The sequence below is a fragment of the Octopus bimaculoides genome, chromosome 4 (assembly GCF_046866305.1).
Source record: "Octopus bimaculoides isolate indiv1 chromosome 4, ASM4686630v1, whole genome shotgun sequence".
Taxonomy (NCBI): Eukaryota; Metazoa; Mollusca; class Cephalopoda; order Octopoda; family Octopodidae; genus Octopus; species Octopus bimaculoides.
In genome coordinates, this window is record NC_142931.1 from 43,635,928 (window position 1) to 43,656,038 (window position 20,111).

The following is a 20,111-nucleotide window of genomic DNA, read 5'->3' on the forward strand; positions in this document are numbered from 1 at the left end:
ACACACGAACTCACATAAAGAATCTTGCAAACCAAATCCAAAAACGAAATGTGTAAATCTAGTTCTAAGTTTATCCTTTAACTTCCTAAACTGATCTATGACAATGCTGTTATTCTTCCATTATTGTAGCTTAGTAGTCTCTCTAATTCTGACATTAGTATCCCTTTTTTTTTTGTTTTGTTTTTAGCTACTAAACCACTTTCAATTGTCGCTGGGGCTACAAGTGTACTCATTACTGAAATTGGGCTTGTGATCTTTGGGGTAATAAAAGCTTCACGTTTAGCTAAGCATTCTAACCTTTCATCAATTTTAGAGAGAAATTTAGCCTCATCGATAATATTGTCGTGCAGCAATTTATCATATAAATCATTGTTGACTTCATGTAGGCTATTAGTCTCATCAGAAAATTCTAATTTGTTTTCAAAACTTTCAAAATTTCTAATATCAGATTTTAGTTAGGCTTGAAAAAGGTTATAGTAATTACGGAATTTTATATTAGTTAATAAATCAATGAAGTGTCCAGTCTAGTATAAATGTGAATTTATGTAAACATATCTAACAATTTTTTTTCCAAATACAAAATTAATTACTCAATATGCGAGATTTCAAAAGACATGCTTCTTTTAATTCCAAGAACATTTTCATTTGAACATAAAATTCTTGTTATGAATGAAAGATTGTTCCGTTCCAATATTCACCAGAATAAACTCTTTCATCACAATACATAAAAAAGATACCCTACTGCGTGTACTCATAATTGTTAGATTATAATTAAACAAAAACTTCAGAAAGCTCATTCCCGATCAGATTTAAATGTTCAAAAGTAATCCGATTCTTATCAACAGATGTACATTAAGAATGCTTCAGACACGATTAGACGTGTGTAATTTAGGGAAATAATTTAACATGACGTGGGAACTCTAGCTTCTTCTACATCACTCCAATAATTGTTAGTGTTATTACGTATGAATGAAATAATGAAATGGAGCAGTTCTTTATGGACTTGAAAAACAGATGGGAACCAGCTTGGGAATAAGGATATATTTCTTTAATGCTAGAAGAAACAAATCCTTTATGCAACATTGTGAATGGCCAACAAATATATTTGTAATGCTTACGCTCTTCATAAAGCAAAAATATATTATGGACGGAAGTTATGTAGACAGAGAGAGAAAATTCCGTGGCTTGTCGTCTTTTATAAGTTGATAGAACTCGATAACTGAATGACTGGCATTTCATTTGAATTGTTTCTCATTAATGGAAATAGAGATTCTTTGACTCGATGTATTACTTAATTCTATGCAAGCCACAAAAAAATGGGTTAAGCTCCTTGTGATTAGAGTTAATCCGTTGCCCGCTTTAACACTGTCACCTGACCTTTGGGTACCTTTAGTGACTACACTGTTGTAAACATCCGGTTTTATCTCTGTTCAGCGGATAACTTACTCCTTGTTTCTTATCTTAAAGGCTTTTAAAAAGGATCTTGATCGCAGCCCTTTCATCATTTAATGTGATGTAGATTTTTTTTTGTTTAATAATGTCTGCTACGCAGGTTCGATTCTAAAGATTAATGCCTTTTCTTATTTTCAGCATCAAACAACAGGCTCAAGACTTTAACTTATAATGGCCGACAAGGTATCCTCAACTGGTCTTATGTGCGTTGAAAATTGAGAAAAAGAAACGAGCAGTTTATCTCCAATAAAATAGAAAGATAAGGCGTCTTAGACAAAGCATTGTCCCCAAAATAGTAAGGGGACCGCTACACAAAGGCACCCAACCACCATGGGTTTTAAACACAGAATTCTGAACAAATAGTTTTTCAGGGTAATTTCCTGAAATAAATCACTTTCCAATATCCAAAGACCAACATTTGACTGACTGAAAGTAAATAATGTTCATCAAAATTATATCTACGATCCAACACGTAAGCGTCCATCGTTCTGAAGACATCGATGAAACAGTAACCGACTGGGGATTACTGGTGTTCAATCAGACAGAATATACTGACAAGTTTTCCAATGTTTCATCGAAACCAGTTTCTGAGTTACCACCCACTCTAGTCCGACACTCTTCACATATTTTTCAGGAGTTATTGTACTGAAAAGTCCCGTTTTTTCTTAAGCAGGAGCATTTTGCACTTACGTATTATCCATCTGTCTAGTAGCATCACATAGTCTGAAGGTCTTAGTCTTGAATTTTCTCCACTTGGTAAGAAAGTCCTTACACCAATAATTTACTGAAGGCAAATGATTTCAAATATTGACACAGTATAATGTAGTAGAAATGGAGTAGGCCTGCAAAGCCAGCCTCTCGGTAACCAGAACTCCTTATAGTGTGATCTGCTTATAAAGAAAAAGTGAACCTTACACAGAGATTGGCTTCACAGAGATTTCTTAGAGCATTTACTGCAATAGCAACTGATTATATCACTAATCTCCACCAAACTTGTTACATCAGAAAAATAGCATATCATATGTGGTTAATACCATGATGTCACCTCTTTTGATCTTGCGTTGTTACCAAGGATTCGGTTGACTCTTTTTCATCCCCCACCCCTGTTGAATGGTAACCCATAAGAGAAACACTCATGGTTTAACAACGTTTAGAAATAATGTGTTATCGTGTAATCTCCAGTCTATAACTTTTCTATAATGGTGTTAATGCAGTCTTAGTTTTATCTAATGTGAAAAGACCTATCTGACGTGGTTGAAATTGCCAGGAAAAAAACCACGCTGGATATTTATATAAACGTAGATTCTCTTACTAGATTAAGATAATGTAATTTGGGCGCTAACATATTTAATGCAGTGAGCCAAAGCATTTCAATTAGTCAAAATTACAACCGCAGTGATGAAAAGAGAAAAAATTAATTATTTTAATGATTAATTAGTCTTTAAGACAATTTTATCATCAATACCGATGTAATTTTAATTATAATTTCTTGGATCACTGCATTAAAATATGTTAGAGCCTACTTTACTATTCAGCAGGCATCCTTGTGTATGCTTCTCCAGTCATTATTTTTAAGTGATATATTTTCACCCCTTCTTTCTTGCAACAGTGATTTTTGAGTTATAGTTGATATTGCTGACAGAGATACACTTTGATCGGTTAGCATGTTGCCAGCACATTGCATGAAACCAAAACCCAAGTTAGCAATCCTGCGATACACACTACTAGCTTAATTTCATACTTAATTCCAGCTGGATAACATAAAAGGCTGAAATAAAAGAAGTACTCCACCCCTTCTTTGGACTAAATATTAAAAAGAAAGACCATAAGTAGAGGCTTTTATTATGTAACACTCACAGATCAGAGGAAATAATTAATTCTATATTAAAATATTATTTCTAACTTTGCTCTAACATAATTTTGAAGTTATAACACCTTGAAATAATTAAGTACCAACATAACAGTAACAAATTAATTATTATGACTGTTAACATTTTATTTGTTAATGGTTTAGTCGGGGTGGGGATATCATCCATGCTCCATGTCAGGCCCTCCAAAACTGGTGAGAGCAACGAAGGAAATTATTGTTAGCCCGGAGACCAGGCACAAATGCTTGCAACAAAGTAGACTCTACTAAAAATAAACAAGGCCCAGACGATGGTGCAAAATAGGGAAACTGATTCTGCGAATCAATCAAGACCCATCCCTCTGATGGGCTTCCACATAATTTCCGTGTACCAAATTTCACTCACAAATTCGGTCGACCCAATGTTTTGGTACTGTAGTCGAAACCAAAATCACCCAGTTACGCACTACGATCGAATCTAAAACCCTATTTAACGAATTTAACTTCTTAAGCACAAAACCCATTCACTCGCCCATTTGTTACTGTTGGCACTCTGTCGCTTACGACGTCGAGGGTTCTAGTTGATCCGATCAACGGAACAGCCTGCTCGTGAAATTAACGTGCAAGTGGCTGAGCACTCCACAGACATGTGTACCCTTAACGTAGTTCTCGGGGATATTCAGCGTAACACAGTGTGACAAGGCTGACCCTTTGAATTACAGGCACAACAGAAACAGGAAGTAAGAGTGAGAGAAAGTTGTGGTGGAAGAGTACAGCAGGGTTCACAACCATCCCCTGCCAGAGTCTCGTGGAGCTTTAGATGTTTTTGTTCAATAAACACTCACAAAGCCAGATCCGGGAATCGAAACCGCGATCCTATGACCACGAAACTGCTCCCCTAACCACTGGGCCATTGCGCCTCCACTCACGCGTCTCTCTCTCTCTCTCTCTCTCTCTCTCTCTCTATATATATATATATATATATATATATATATATATATATATATATATATATATATATATATATATATATATATATATATATATATATATATATATATATATATAAAAGCAATATAAGTTGTATTTTGTATGGCCTAACCAATGGCGGAATGACAGCGCCGATAATCTTATAAAGGTGGTGGAGAAAAGAGAGAGAGAAACTGCAGTTCAACTGATATGGGTCATCCAACAGACTTTGGCAATTTCTTCTATCCATTTTCTTCTATAAGGCTTTGGTACAACTGAGATTATAGCAAAAGACTGTTTTGCCTCATGACAGGATCAAATTGAGAATCAGGGGACTGCTGAAGTGACTACTTAACCATGTAGAACTGCTCACAGAACATGTCCCAAGCAAATCAACTTCACAATCTTTTGGTTGTCAAACATGTATGCTCTCACTATATGTTATAACTCCAAAACTAGATTAGAACACAGACATTGTGCTCTACAGAGTGTTAAATGAATTTTGTCCGACATCTCTTAGAATATTAACAACTTTTTTTATTATTATTACTTTGAAGTGGAGGAATAGTATATAGTTCATAAGGAATTTAGTTCGTGCTTGTAACTTGGAAACAGATGGATATTTTGCACAAACAGATTCAGATTTAAATAAGTTGTGGATGTTGTATTTGAGCGGTGGGGCTCATTATTTTTCCTCTGAGTGTACATTTCGTCTTTATAAATTTCTTATTCACCTTTGTTAGGATTATGATTGTCGCATCCGAGCTAGTGCGACTGCTGGTGTTCTTTCTCTCTTCGATTAAGTTCGAAAGCAAACTTCTAATATTATTGATCCTACTTTCAATCATTCTCGCATCGCCGGACGTTGTTTCTTTATCTCCATTAATATGATAATTCCACGGTCTTTGCTGTTCCGAACCTCCTATTAGATATTAAACGAATGACTCGTCTTTCTGCTAATGTTCATTCTTTCACTAGCATTGTTCCCTTCATGTAAGAAGTGTTTCTGCTCTGATGGTTTCTTTTCTCGAACATCTATCTTATTTTTGTAACGTTATTGTTACGTACAATAAATAATATAACCAGACAACAATAAAAAACAATGTAACGAACTAACAAATCTCTTTACAAATCAACAATCACTATTCCTTGTGAACCAACTGACCGATACCTGCTGACTTCATTGCAAACTAACACGAACTTCTCTCAACTCCGAACTCTAAACTCACGAACTCACTCGGATCATTACTATTTATACAACTGTGAGAAAGTGGAATTTCTGTTTTTTCTTCCCAGCATCTCTCCTTCAGGTTTTTTTCTTTTTGAAAATTTAATATCTTTTTCGTTTAGGTATAACTTCCAGATATTCAGTCTGTTTTCATTTTCTGAAGCTAGTTCTACGGGTTTCAATATCTCTCGGTGATGGCACTTCAAACATATAGAAGATTTCCATTGGTATTACCCTCCGTTCTTCTTTGTGTCTGATCTTTACCTGGTACCGAACGTTGTCCTTTAGTTAAATACATCATGTTACCTAATCTTTTGATTATACAGCCATCCTCCCAATCATCTTTACCATTTTTGTAATTTCTAAATTAAACTTTATCTCCTACTTCGAAATGTTTCATAATATTTCTTGTATTTCCTTCAAATGCATTTTTTGTCTTTCCTTTGTATGAATTTTCTCCTGGCAATGATTTATCGAAGATCGATTTTATTTTACGCGCGAACATTAACTCTACCGGTGACTTTACTGAATTAGTATTTAAATTTGGCGTTATTCTATATATTCTCAAAAATTTCGTTAGTGCCTCGTCGTTATCTAGCTCGTTCCTAGCTTTACTTAGAGCTCTTTTGAACGTGTCGACAAATTTTTCCACCTGCACATTTGATCTAGGGTGGTAGGGCGAGTTAAAGATGTGCTTTATGGCACGCACGTATTTAAGGCAAAACTTTCTTAATTCATATCCCGTGAATTGTGTTCCATTATCTGAATCTAACGTGTCTGGAACACCGTATCGAGCAAATAACTCGAGTAGGAACTTTATTGTTGTTTTTACTTTGGGTTTATTACATCTGCATACGTCTGGCCACTTTGTATAGCTATCCACAACGATTAGAGAGTATACGCCGTTCACATGTATCCGAGACCATGGGCTCTCAGTCCATGATTGGTATTTTACGGGTGGTGCTTTGGTTTCCAACGTGCAACCTCTACATGCTTTCACCAATTTCTTGATCCCTCTAACCATAGTCGGCCAATATACAAAGCTCCTCATTAAAGCTTTCATTCTGGACACTCTCGAGTGCCCACAGTGGAATTATTGCAATACTTGTTTCTGTAGTGCACTTGGTACAACTACTCTCTGCGCGTATATTAAGGCATCGCCGCATAGTGAGAAATTATTTGAATTTGTATTTTTATTATACTTATTTTTCAATGTTTCTTTCGTTCTTGTATTGTAACAATCCTCTACGAATTTCATTTTTATATCATGCGCTGTCACCAGCAGTTCCTGGATTGTATTACACACAATACCTCTTGCTTTATTTTCTGACTGCAATGATGCTATCATGGTCTCTTGTAGCGGTTCCACGCTCTTGGGAATTAGCCTCGATAAGCAGTCTGCATGACCGATTTTCTTCGACGGAATATACATCTTAAAGTTGTAGTTCAACAATATTGTACCCCAACATTGCAGTCAGTTCGCTGTATGGGTAGGCAATCCCTTCTTTGATCCAAAAATTAATAGTAATGGTCGACGGTTGGTTTGTAACAAAAAACTTCTATCATGTAGAAATATGTGAATTTTGTTTTACTGCAAAAATATTTGATAGAGCCTCCTTCTCGATCTGACTATACTTTTTTCCGCTGCTATCAACGAACATGAAGCATGAACTACTGGCTTCATATTTCCATATTTATACTTGTGTAGCAAGATTGCTCCTATTCCATACTCCGAAGCATCAGACGCTACAACATTGTCCATTCTTGGATCGAAATGCGATAGTGACAAGTCAGAAATAAATATTCTCTTTATGTTTTCAAATGCGTTTTGGCACTTTACTGACCAATTCCATTTTACTTCTTTTTTTAGTAAATCGTTTAATAGTGCTCTCTACTTATGAATATATTTGGAATGCACTGTTCATAGTAATTTACTAGGCTAAGGACAGCTTGTAACGTCGGTATATTCGTTGGAGGAAGCATATTGTTGATTGCGTCTGTCCTCGACGGATCAAGACGTCTTCTATTCTTATCTATGATTTGACCTAGGTATTTGATTTTAGGCAAAAGAAATCACACTTCTCTTCACTGAGTGTGAAACCATAATTCTTAATTCTTTAAAGACACACTTCACGTATTCGATCTGCTCATTCCACGATTTGCTTTTCATTAATTCGTCATCAAGGTAAAGAATAGCAAATTGACAGTCTGCCAACATCGCGTCCACCACCTGTTAAAATATTGTAGGTGCTCCATCAGTCCAATAGGTGGTCTATTGTATTTGTATAGACCTATGGCGTGTTGATTTGCAGATATACGTCAGACAGATCAAGTTTTGAAAATATTTTTCCTCCGTTTAGTTTTGTAAAAATATCTTCTGGGGTCGGTAGTGGATAATGGTTCATTTTTAGGCAGTCATTTAAACGGATCGAAAAATCGGCACACTACCTAATTTTGTTATTTTTCTTTTTTATACATACAGTCGGAGCTGCCCATTTCGCGTAATTCACTTTTTCAATGATTCTGTTTTTTTCCAATCTGTCTAACTCAACTGCAAGAGTTCTCCACGGGGTTCTTGAAGCATGATCAGTAAACAAGTGTCACCTTAGTCTGCTGGCTGTGCACAACTGTCACTTTCCATCATACTCAGCAAAATAAAGCTGAAAGTTTTCATAATAATAATAATAAAAACAACAACAACAATAATAATAATGGTGATGATAATTATACCAACAGATGACAATGTTTCTCTAAAAGAAACGGAGAACCTTTGAAAATACAAAGGTCTAGAAATAGAGGTAACTTGAGGGTGGAGTCTAAAACCAGAAACAATTCCTATCATTAAGTATGTAAGCGCATTAAGTATGATAAAAAGAACATTCAGACAAAAACATAACGAAAACACCTGGACTAATAAGTATATATAACATACAGAAAATAGCACTACTATAATAATAATAATAATAATAATAATAATAATAATAACTGTCAAAGATCACAAAGATAGTTGTCAAAGATCATGAAGAAAAAAATGCTTTCTAATTGATGTATCAATACCAGCAGATGACAACGTTTCTCTAAAAGAAATGGAAAAACTTTCAAAATGCAAAGACCTGGAAATAGAGGTAACTCGAATGTGGAATCTAAAAACAGAAACAATTCCTGTCATAGTAGGTGCCTTAGGTATAATAAAAAGATATTCAGATAAATACATAACAAAAACACCAGGACTTACAAATATATATAACATACAGAAAATTGCACTACTGGGCACTGCACACATCCTACGCAAAACACTTTCAATACAGTAACCATAAGAGCACCACAGCAAACCACAGCACATACCCAAGGCGCACAGAGCTGCGCTCGGTAGTGAAGTGAAGGCACGTTATAAAAATAAAACTACTGAACAATAATAATAATAATAATAATAATAATAATAATAATAATAATAATAACTACCAAATGCACACCAACATAAAACGCAAATAAAAATTGGCAACTGTGTTACACAAGAGATCATACAACAACTAAAACCCGATCTTAATAAATTAAATGAAATTATTTACTCTGTTGCTAAGGTAATCGAAAGGCGCTGTTTAACACCCAAAAAGCCAACAATACCAAATTCGAAAAGAAAATCAAACTGGAGGAGTAGAATTGAAACTGAGATTGAATCGTTGCGAAGGGAGATATCAATATTAACTGAGCTAATCTCTGGAAATGATATAAGATCAAGAAAAAGCAGGAAGATCGTGAGAAAATATGGACTCTCAACAAGAGAAGAACTAATGTCAGCGAAGGAAACACTTAAATAAAAAGTTCAAGCGAAAGCTCGGAGAATACGCAGATTTGAGAAAAGAATCAGATTCTACAGGCAAAATAATATGTTCAAATCCAATGCCAAATCATTTTACAGGGAAATAGGGAAAGAAAAAATAACCATTGAAAATCCACCCCTAATGGAAGAAGTTGAAAACTTTTGGAAAGGGATCTGGAGTGATGAGAAACCATACAATGAAAATGCAGACTGGATCAAACGCACCCAAGATGCCTACAAAAATCTACAAGAACAGGTATGGGAAGACATCTCAATCACCGACCTAAGGAGGGCACTAACGAAGGCTCATAAGTGGAAATCCCCTGGTACTGATAGAGTACCAAATTTCTGGCTCTCATCACTCTCGTCCGCACACAAAATGTTAGTAATACTATTTAATAGTATTATGAAAGACCCAGAAAGAACTCCCCATTGGATGGCAAATTGTATTACTTACCTCCTCCCGAAAAATAACGAAACCAAAGACCCAAAAAACTACCGGCCTATAACATGTTTGTCTACTACCTATAAGATTTTGACATCTATTCTAGTGGAGAAAACATATACGTTTATGGAAGAGAATAACCGCTTTCCCACTGAACAAAAAGGATGCAGACGAGGCTCATACGGATGCAAAGATCAGCTCTTAAATAATCGCATGATCCTTGAGAACTGCCATAACAAGCGCAGAAATCTCAGCTCTTCATGGATTGATTATAAAAAGGCCTTTGACAGCATACCACATTCGTGGATTCTGAAATCGCTGGACATTTTCAAAATTTCTCCTGTGATTTCAGATTTTTTAAAGTATAATATGTCACTATGGAACACGAAGCTGCAATTATATCATTCTAATGGAGTATTGCACTCAAACAATATTAGCATAAACTGTGGCATTTTCCAGGGTGACTCGCTTTCACCACTAATTTTCTGCATAGCACTAATACCACTCTCAAGTGAACTGAATAGAACAAGGTATGGCTACAAAATTGACAACAAGAAAATAAGCCATCTATTTTATATGGATGATTTAAAGCTATATGACAAAGATGATGAAGAGCTTCAGGGACTATTACATACTGTGAAAGGGTTCAGTGATGATATCGGGATGGAGTTTGGCCTTGAAAAGTGTACCAAAGCCACTTTTAAGAAAGGGAAACTAGTAAAGTCAAGTTCAATAGAATTAGATGTCGAAACAGTAATAAAAGAACTTGAGCAGGAACAAACCTATAAATACCTAGGAATAAATGAAGGCTCTGGTATCCAGCACGCAAGCATGGAAGAGAAGGTTAGGAAGGAATGTTATAGAAGAGTTCGAGCAGTTCTGAAGTCTGAGCTGAATGCATATAATAAGGTGTTAGCCATAAATTCCTTAGCAGTCCCAGTTGTTCTTTATAGCTTCAATGTGCTTAACTGGAATACCAGTGAAATAGTCAAAATTGATAGAAAAATCCGAAAGCTACTGACTTGTAATAAGATGCACCATCCAAAGGCAGACGTGGATCGCCTTTACCTTCCCAGAGCTCAGGGAGGTCGAGGTTTGATCCAGCTTGAACTTACGTACAAAACCACCACAATCGGACTGGCCAAATACCTTGAAACAACCAACGATTGGATGCTGAAACTTGTTGAAAAACATGAAAGACTGAAAAAACTTCACTCTATTCTGAAAGAGAGCAAAAAATTCGTTACCGAACTCTTAGATACCTACCAACTTGATCAGGTTGAAGGAAATGCGCCAACTGCTGCTGCAAAGAAAATAAAATTAATTGCAAAGACAAAAGCACATGAAAAATTAGCTAGCAGATGGGAACAGAAACCTCTGCATGGCAAGTATGTGGCTCGTAGCAAACAAGCTGATGTCGACCAGAAACGCACGCATCAGTGGTTACGAAGTTCAAGGCTAAAAGCAGAGAGTGAAGGTTTCATATTGGCTGCTCAAGACCAAAGCTTATTAACCCGGAACTACCAAAACTACCAAGCCAATGTGATAAAAAATGGAGCTGACCCAAAATGCCGATTTTGTAACGATGCGATTGAAACTATAGACCACCTAATCTCAGGGTGTAGATTCTTAGCACCTGTAGAATATAAAACAAGACATGACAGAGTTGGCCAGTATTTACACTGGACAATATGTCAGCATTATAAAATCAAAACCGCTGACAAATGGTATAAACACCATCCTGAAGCTGTGACTGAGGGAGAAAATGTATCGATTCTCTGGGACTTCCCCGTACATACTGACAAGGTTATAAAAGCTAATAAACCGGATATTATTATAAAAGATCAGACAAAGAAGACGTGTTTATTAATTGACATGAGTATTCCCTCTGATCATAATATAGCGGCAAAAGAATTTGACAAGATCAGTAAATATAAAGACTTGCTAATAGAAATTGAAAAATTGTGGTACCTCAAGGCGACTACCATACCAGTGATTGTAGGATCTCTAGGAATGATAAAAAAAAAGGTACTGAAACCTATTTGAAAATGATACCATGCTTACCATCCCTACAGGAAGTGCAAAAAATCGTGCTGGAACGACTCATGTACTAAGAAGAGCATTATCGCCGCTGTGAAAACAACATCCATTCATGAACTTTTTTTTTCTTAAATACATGTTTTACCTGTGAATTTGCGTGTGTGAACTGGGAATGCATACAACGAGTTTCTCTGCCCTAGGTGTACGGAAAACACTCGGCAAGAAATGGAAGAAAATTTGAAGAAAGAAGAAAAAAAACTAAAAAATAATAATAATAATAATAATAATAATAATAATAATAATAATAATAATAATAATAATAATAATAATAATAAAGCCAATGAAATAAGAGAACTAGACGAAAGCCAACCATATAAGTATTTAGGAGTCAATGAACTAGATAGGATACAACATACACAAATGAAAGAAAAAATAAAGAAAGAGTACTATAGACGAGTTAGATCAATACTAAAAACAGAGCTCAATGCTAAAAACAAGATAATGGGTATCAACACTTTAGCTGTCCCAGTTATAAGCTACAGCTACAACATCCTTAACTGGACACTAAACGAACTATGTAAAATAGACAGGAAAACAAGAAAAATAATGACAGGATATAGGATGCACCACCCAAAATCTGACATAGAAAGGCTATATATACAACGCACAGAAGGTGGCAGGGGTCTTATACAGCTAGAAAACTATTATAAAATAACCACCATAGGACTGCAAAAATACCTACTCCAGAAGCAAGGGAAACTAATACAAATAGCCACAAAACACGAGCAAAACAAAAAACTGTTTTCAGTATTTAAGGAAGCTGACAAATACAAACAAGAAATCAATCTACCTAACAAATACGAAGAAGAAGAAGAAGAAACAACAAAAGCTATAAAACAAATGAAATCCAAACTAAAACTAGAACAGCAACGGACCATGATAAAACGATGGCAAGAAAAGCCCCTACATGGTAAATACTGGGCTAAACTAAATGCGAAAGAAATAGACAGAGAAAAATCCCAGCAATGGCTGAGAAGCTCAGGACTCAAAGCAGAGACTGAAGGATTTTTAATTGCTGCACAAGACCAAAGCCTCCCCACCAGAAATTACCAAAAACACATAATGAAAAGAAATATAACAAGTAACTGTAGAATATGTGGAGATCGACAAGAAACAATAAATCATATTATCTCTGGCTGCCCAGTCCTGGCTAAGAAGGAATATATTCACAGACACGACAGAGCTGGGACCTATATACACTGGAAGCTATGCCAACATTATGGAATAGCAACAGAAAAAAGATGGTATAAACACACGCCAGAAAAGGTCACAGAAAACGAGAAAGCAACCATACTCTGGGATATGCCAATACACACAGATAGAGAAATTAAGGCAAATAGACCAGATATAGTTGTCAAAGATCATGAAGGAAAAAAATGCCTTCTAATTGATGTTTCTATACCAGCAGATGACAACGTTTCTCTAAAAGAAATGGAAAAACTTTCAAAATACAAAGACCTGGAAATAGAGATAACTCGAATGTGGAATCTAAAAACAGAAACAATTCCTATCATAGTAGGTGCCTTAGTTATAATAAAAAAATATTCAGACAAATACATAACAAAAACACCAGGACTTACAAATATATATAACATACAGAAAATTGCACTACTGGGTACTGCACACATTCTACGCAAAACACTTTCAATACAGTAAACATAAGAGCACCACAGCAAACCACAGCACATACCCAAGGCGCACAGAGCTGCGCTCGGTAGTGAAGTGAAAGCACGTTATAAAAATAAAACTACTGAATAATAATAATAATAATAATAATAATAATAATAATAATAATAATAATAATAATAATGGTGAGGAGGACGACGACGACAAGAAGAAGAAGAAGAAGAAGAAGAAGAAGAAGAAGAAGAAGAAGAAGAAGAAGAAGAAGAAGAAGAAGAAATGGCTGCTTGCGGCTTGTTTTATTGTTGGTCGCTTGCCTCCTTGTTGGGAGGGACTTCCAATAACAAAATTAGTTTGAATATAATAAAAAAAATCTGGATTATTGAGACGATATTATCCCATGAAATGTTAACTATTTTGTCGACAGAAATATAGATGTGCAAATATAGATATACTTTACAATGGGGTCTTGCTATTAATTTCCAGTCGGAGTTTTGAACACTAGATTTCGAAACGTTATTGTAAAATATGAGATTTAAATATCAGTAATTTTTTATAGGGAAAAGTCTTCACATCGGCGTTTGCCCAAATCTTAATGATACCATTGAGTTGAACATTACTTCTACTGGTCGTGTACATGAAGCTTCTATAAGATTTAGAAAGTAGGATACCTTGAGTGGGTTACCTTTTTATAGGTTTATATGAAACTTGAACTCAGTACAATACGAAAAGCACCCGTTTCTCACACCCTTTTTTCCCTTCCTTTTATGATGATAGGCTGCATCTGAACAATGGTGTATATTCCAGTTACCTGGACTTGGATCAGAGATTGTAACGTACCTTAGCTATCAGTGGTATGCGCTACCAATGATAAGATGCGAACCATCGACTCTTTGGCAGGTTATCAGCCATTATATAATTTCGACTATCTGCGATTTCTTCAACAAACTTTCATATTAACCATAATACCTCCACTTGTTATTCAAATCCCACCAAGCAAAAAGAATGAAAATAAGTTGAGTCATTACACTATCCCTCTCTTCGGACAAATGCATTTTGTAACTAGACGATACTACTACTACAAGATTTAAATCGCGTTATTAATGAATTAATCAAGCTTGGAATTAGGAACTATAGGGAACACTGGCCGGTTGGTTGGTTTGTCGGTTGGTTGGTCGGTCGGTCGGTCGGTCGGTTGGTTAGTTGGTTGGTTGGTTGGTCGGTTGGTTGGATGGGTGGTTATGTGACATAATTAATTATGCTGCTAGAGTTCCTAAGTGTAAGAAGCAATATAAACTAGAAGCGTATTAAATTCCAGAAGAGAAAAGTACTTTCCGGTAAAAGAGAATTAAATAGATAAAACATACACACAACATTACATTATGTATTACATTTCCTAAAGCGGTGAGTAGGCAAAAACGGTAGAGCGCCAAACTCAATATGCCGTAGTGTTTAGTTTCAGACTTCCATTTTCCAAGTTCTAAATAACTCCGACATCCACTTTCATATTCAGTCTAACAGGGTTGTTGATGTTGTTGTTGTTTCGCCCTATGTCACCTCTGATCGAATAGACATACAACCAAAGGTATCCTAATCTAAAATAAACCTCGTCTTTTCAAGTTACATTATCCAGTATCTCTTTGTGTTTTTTTATTAAGACGGCAAAGAAGAATGTGATATTTGGATGCTTTTTCTAGCCGGCCGAGCGACCTCTAGAAGTTTCCCTCGTTATTTTATTCTAATACATGTTAATATCTTAAGCTGAGAAATATGATTTTTTTTTTTATCTACTCGCTTGGATTAAGAAAAATAAATAGTAAGTTCTAAAGAACAGTAATGGGTTGATTCTCTTGATTGTGCAATAATTCTACATGTAAAGAGACGAATTTGCAGATCCGTCACAGCATCGGTTAGAATGCCTTTGTACAATTTGTTTGGGTCCTCTACGTTGAAATCTCTTAATTCAAATATTGCTACGGCCAAATTCACTTTTCATCCATTCAGTTATCAATCAATAATGTACTACTCCAATAATGGGCTTAATAGCTCTCTCTCTCTCTCTCTCTCTCTCTCTCTCTCTCTCTCTCTTTCTCTCTTTCTCTCCCTCTCTTTCTCACCTCTCTCTCTCTCTTTCTTTCTTTCTTTCTTTCTTTCTTTCTCTCTCTCTCTCTCTCTCTCTCTCTCTCTCTCTCTCTCTCTCTCTGGATTGTTTCTGTAATTCAAAAGGAGCATAGTTTTAATGCTGATTTAACCAAAGAGTTACTTTAAAGATACCCTTCCTCTTAGGACTGTAGTGCTCTTCCTTTACTCATGGGTTGAGGAACTGACTTCAGTCCGGTTTTGTATTGAAGAACTGGGTATAAACCATTGCACAACTGTTGATTATAACAGCTGTGTTAGGGAAATATGTGCATAGGACTTTGCTTCGTCATCCAATTAAGTTTGGTGGTCCTGGGATGATTGTTGAGATCGATGAAACAGTCTTCTCAAGACGTAAGTACAACCGATAAAGGGTCCTACCTGAGCAGCGGGATTTTAGAGGAGTGTGTCGCAAGACCAGAGAGGGGTTTTTTTTTCTGTATGCGGTGCCATGTCAGAATCGTGACACACTGGAAGAATGCATACGTCACTCGATTCTTCCAAGAACCACAATTTCCAGCGATTTGTGGAGGGCGTACTCTCACATTCCTGAAATTGATGGTTACAATTTTGAGCATAAAGCGGTGAACCACAGCTTTGGGTTTGTTAACTCGAAAGATGGTACCCACACTCGACAAGTGGAAAATACATGGGCCTCTGTAAAGCGAGATAATAAACGACGCTGTGGCACTCACCGTTCTATGGTTGATTCACTTCTCTGTGAATTTGTGGTGCAGGAGATATGAAAATTGGGATTTGTTCGGGAAATTGATTGAATGCATTTATAATTCGCTGTTTTGTTTTTAGATAAATCTTTTGAGTTCGTACTGATGCTAAAATGTTTGTTTTTTAAGCATATTTAATTTGTAATGTGCTGCTTCTTATCGCATGTAATGTGTTGTTTATCGTATTTAATACATATTGAATGCTTGAGACTACAAAAGACATGTTATTTACTCTTTCTTCCTTTTTTCTTTTTTTTTGTGTCATTGAAGTCGTTGTGAGGCGTGCTAAAATGAACAGCTAAATAACGTTTTTGGATAAATCTTTTAAGTTCGTACTATCGCATCATATGCATATTGAACGCTTAAAACTACAAAAAAAGGTATTGTTCACTCGTTTTCCGCGTGTAGAATACAAATACTGACAACACGTGCTATTTTCAGGATATTGACAAAATCTGCAGTCACGTACAAAATGACAGCTTCCTAATCCTGTTTCCTGACTGGGTGAAAATGATCAAGCTTTAGACCTTAATAACTTTTTTAAAACATTTTTCTGGAAAAAGTGAAACAACTCTAGCAATTCAGCTTGGAAAACTACATTAATGTGTCAAATCTAAAATTTTCGATAAGCATTTTTCAAATGCTGACAGCCAGACAGAAAATGATCAGATAAAGTACCAACTGAACATTAAGTTGCAGTAATCAACTAACTCTCCCACAAAATTTCAAGCCTTGTGCTTATGGTAGAAAAATTCACGAATAAGAATTCAGTTCAACCAACAACTGACCTCTCATTGCCGAAACCGACGGAGAATGCCTTCGAAAGATTTATTCGATCTTATTGGCTCCTGGTACTTATTCTAGTCTTATATCGATCTGTGTTGAATAGCTAAGTTTTTACCTTTTAAATACATTACATTACTTCCACAGAAATTATTTTATTCTTTCAATAGAGTTTGATGCTTTTATTTAGTCCCAGATCACTAATAATTGAGCAGACTCATAATGGCAACTATGACAATCCGACCTTTCTCACATATCGTGTATCGTGGATTGCATTATCAAATACATTCTCTATAAATTAAGATGGTGGAGTGTTATTGGAAAGATATTTCACATCTGCCTCTCGCAGTTGGAGCAATTGCCTAAAGCAGTGGGATTCCAACATTTTCTATGTCCCGCACCATAGGAAATGTTTGATTAATTATCGCACACCCTACGAAAGCAATATCAAATTTGAAAATAAAGAAGTCAATTTTCTAATAACTATTTTTTTTTTTTTTTTTTTAGTAAAGCACATACAGTAGTGTGGAATAATAAACTCCTTTTTTTATCTTCTTTTTTTTTACTTATAGAACAACTTATTTTTAACTGGAAAGTAATGACATTGTTCTGAAATAATTTTAGTCCGATTTTAATAAAGAATGTCATTTCCCTCTTTGTTGCACCCCCTGAAATATTTTCTCCCACTTCGAAGGTTCGGGTACCTCGGGTTAGGAATCCTTAACCTAGAAGTTTCTTCTTTAACTAGTTCTGCTGAAAAGTTTAACAGTTTAATTTAAAGTAGATAGCTTCTTTCTTTTTGTATGCAATTTCTTTTTTCATTTTTTGTTTACTTCCAGCACTATTTTCTCCTTTTAATTGAATATATAAATAAATTATATTCCTTTTAGTAACGTAAATAAATCATTTTCAAATATAAATACTATATGTTTAGCAGCCAAATATATCTACATATACATCTGGCTTCTGGTTATCCATCTAATTTTTATATAACAGTAAAGAATATGTGAAGAGTTGTAACATGAGAAGTTTTCGGAAATTTTATATATTAAGTGTAAAATATTGCGTTCTGGAAAATAAACTGAAATGCCACTGGACAAGTCGATAGAATTTAGACAATGAACTTACTATAAATAGATATCCTAATGTAGTATAGCCTACAGCTGGACGTAAGCCAAAGTGAGATGACCTCATTCGACTTGTTAAATATAACACCTATATATCCACCAAACAATTCCCTACAGTCTTAAAAATAGTAGAACTAATTGGATAACGTAGTCATGGATACTATGTCGGATTTCAGCATAAACTAAAACAGCTTAGAGACTCATAATCCGTTGGGGCTTCAAAAGGATTAAGACGTACACATATTTACAAATTTTTTTGAGATCGTCTGGTGTAATTTTTGACGAGGGCCTACAAGTTTTAGATAGTTTAGCGTTTCACAAGTAGCCACTCACATTCACCTTTCAAGAAATTTGCAGGAAAGCAGCAATTCCCTCTCTACTCTCACTTAACTTTTCAAGTGAAACTTGAAAAAGTTGATAACTTGGCCAAAAAAGGTGTCTATTTTCAGCTCTATCAATCTAATTCACTATACTACCTCTTTCGCCATAGCAACCAAACAAACACTGCCAATCCTCCCAACGAAAGAGAGTAGCAGGATGATCTTTACATTTGACTCCATTGATAGCTGGATCCGTCCGGCACGTATCAACAAGTGTTTGACATAACTCTGATCGGGCAATGGACGAACTCATGCAGAACAGTTTCGTCGCTCTGCCTGCATCTCAGGCAGGTTCAACTGACGGTACTTCTATGCCTATATCACGAACTGGCAATGTCTCCGGTACCACTGCCAGGCTAGGGATTTCTGGAAATTTTTCATCGGCCGACCCCGTCCCAAAATTTTTGTGAAAGAGATTTGCTTATTGCAAATCAGTGACCGATGGTCACTTTGTTTACAATATATCTCTGGCAGAAGAGGATCTTAGCTATCACTCTATTACACAGGTGCACGTAGCTGACGAAGAGCCGGCTAGCTCGAAACTGGGCCAGTCCGGCGATCCGTTAGCTGATGGAGGTTAGTAAGGGTTCGCTCCCCCTGCTAGCAATATATTGTATATAAAGGATGCAGAATGTTGCATTGAAACCAGCTAGCGGAGATTCTGCCCAGGGTTAAACTAGTAGTAACATTCATCTGCCACTTTCATGTGGCAACTTTCTCTACTGTATATATATATATATATATATATATATATATATATATATATATATATCATCATAAATATACAGGGATTAGCATTGAGTTGCTTCTCCAACATACTTGTATATATATATATATATATATATATATATATATATATATATATATTGTTGCGTCTGGGGAGTTATTCTCTTTTAGTGCCTTATTATCTAACACACTCACAGGTTCAGTTTCCACTCATTTACTTATTTGTTTTTTCTAGAATTTTCGTTGCGTCTTGTAACCTTTTCAATAGTCATTGACTCTGATCGTTATCCGAGCTGCGTTCTTTATATTTGTTTGTGCAGTTTCAGCTCCGGCTTTTTACACTCTGACCGAAACGGCTGCAACGACACTAGTACCAAGCTGGGTTGGCCCAAATCGGTGGCCTTACACTTTAATGAAAGCCAGTAACTTGAAGAAATGAGGCTTTTAGCCATTCTTCCTCAGAAACAAATATCTTGCCTGAGCCAGCTCATATATGCAGATGAACCTTGACTGACAGAGCCTCCTCACTAACCCGTAAGTGGACAAGACAAAGATAAAAACTATAGAAACAAATCAATAAAGAAGTTGCTAGACTGCTGGAAATAGCAATCAGACTTCCTACAATTTTCAAAAACACGTATGGCATAATATAGTTCTAGTTACACAATTTATGAATAAAAGATGAAATAGTCTTCATCATAGATCTTCCCAGTCAAGATTAATTTGGAATTAAACTATCGAACAAGAT

The 20,111-nt window shown here is 35.7% G+C and overlaps 1 pseudogene; it reads left to right on the forward strand.

Moving 5' to 3' along the window:
- Positions 1-1,891: 1,891 nt before the first annotated feature.
- LOC149136032 (uncharacterized) lies at positions 1,892-16,429 on the forward strand (annotated as a pseudogene).
- The last annotated feature ends 3,682 nt before the right edge of the window (positions 16,430-20,111 follow it).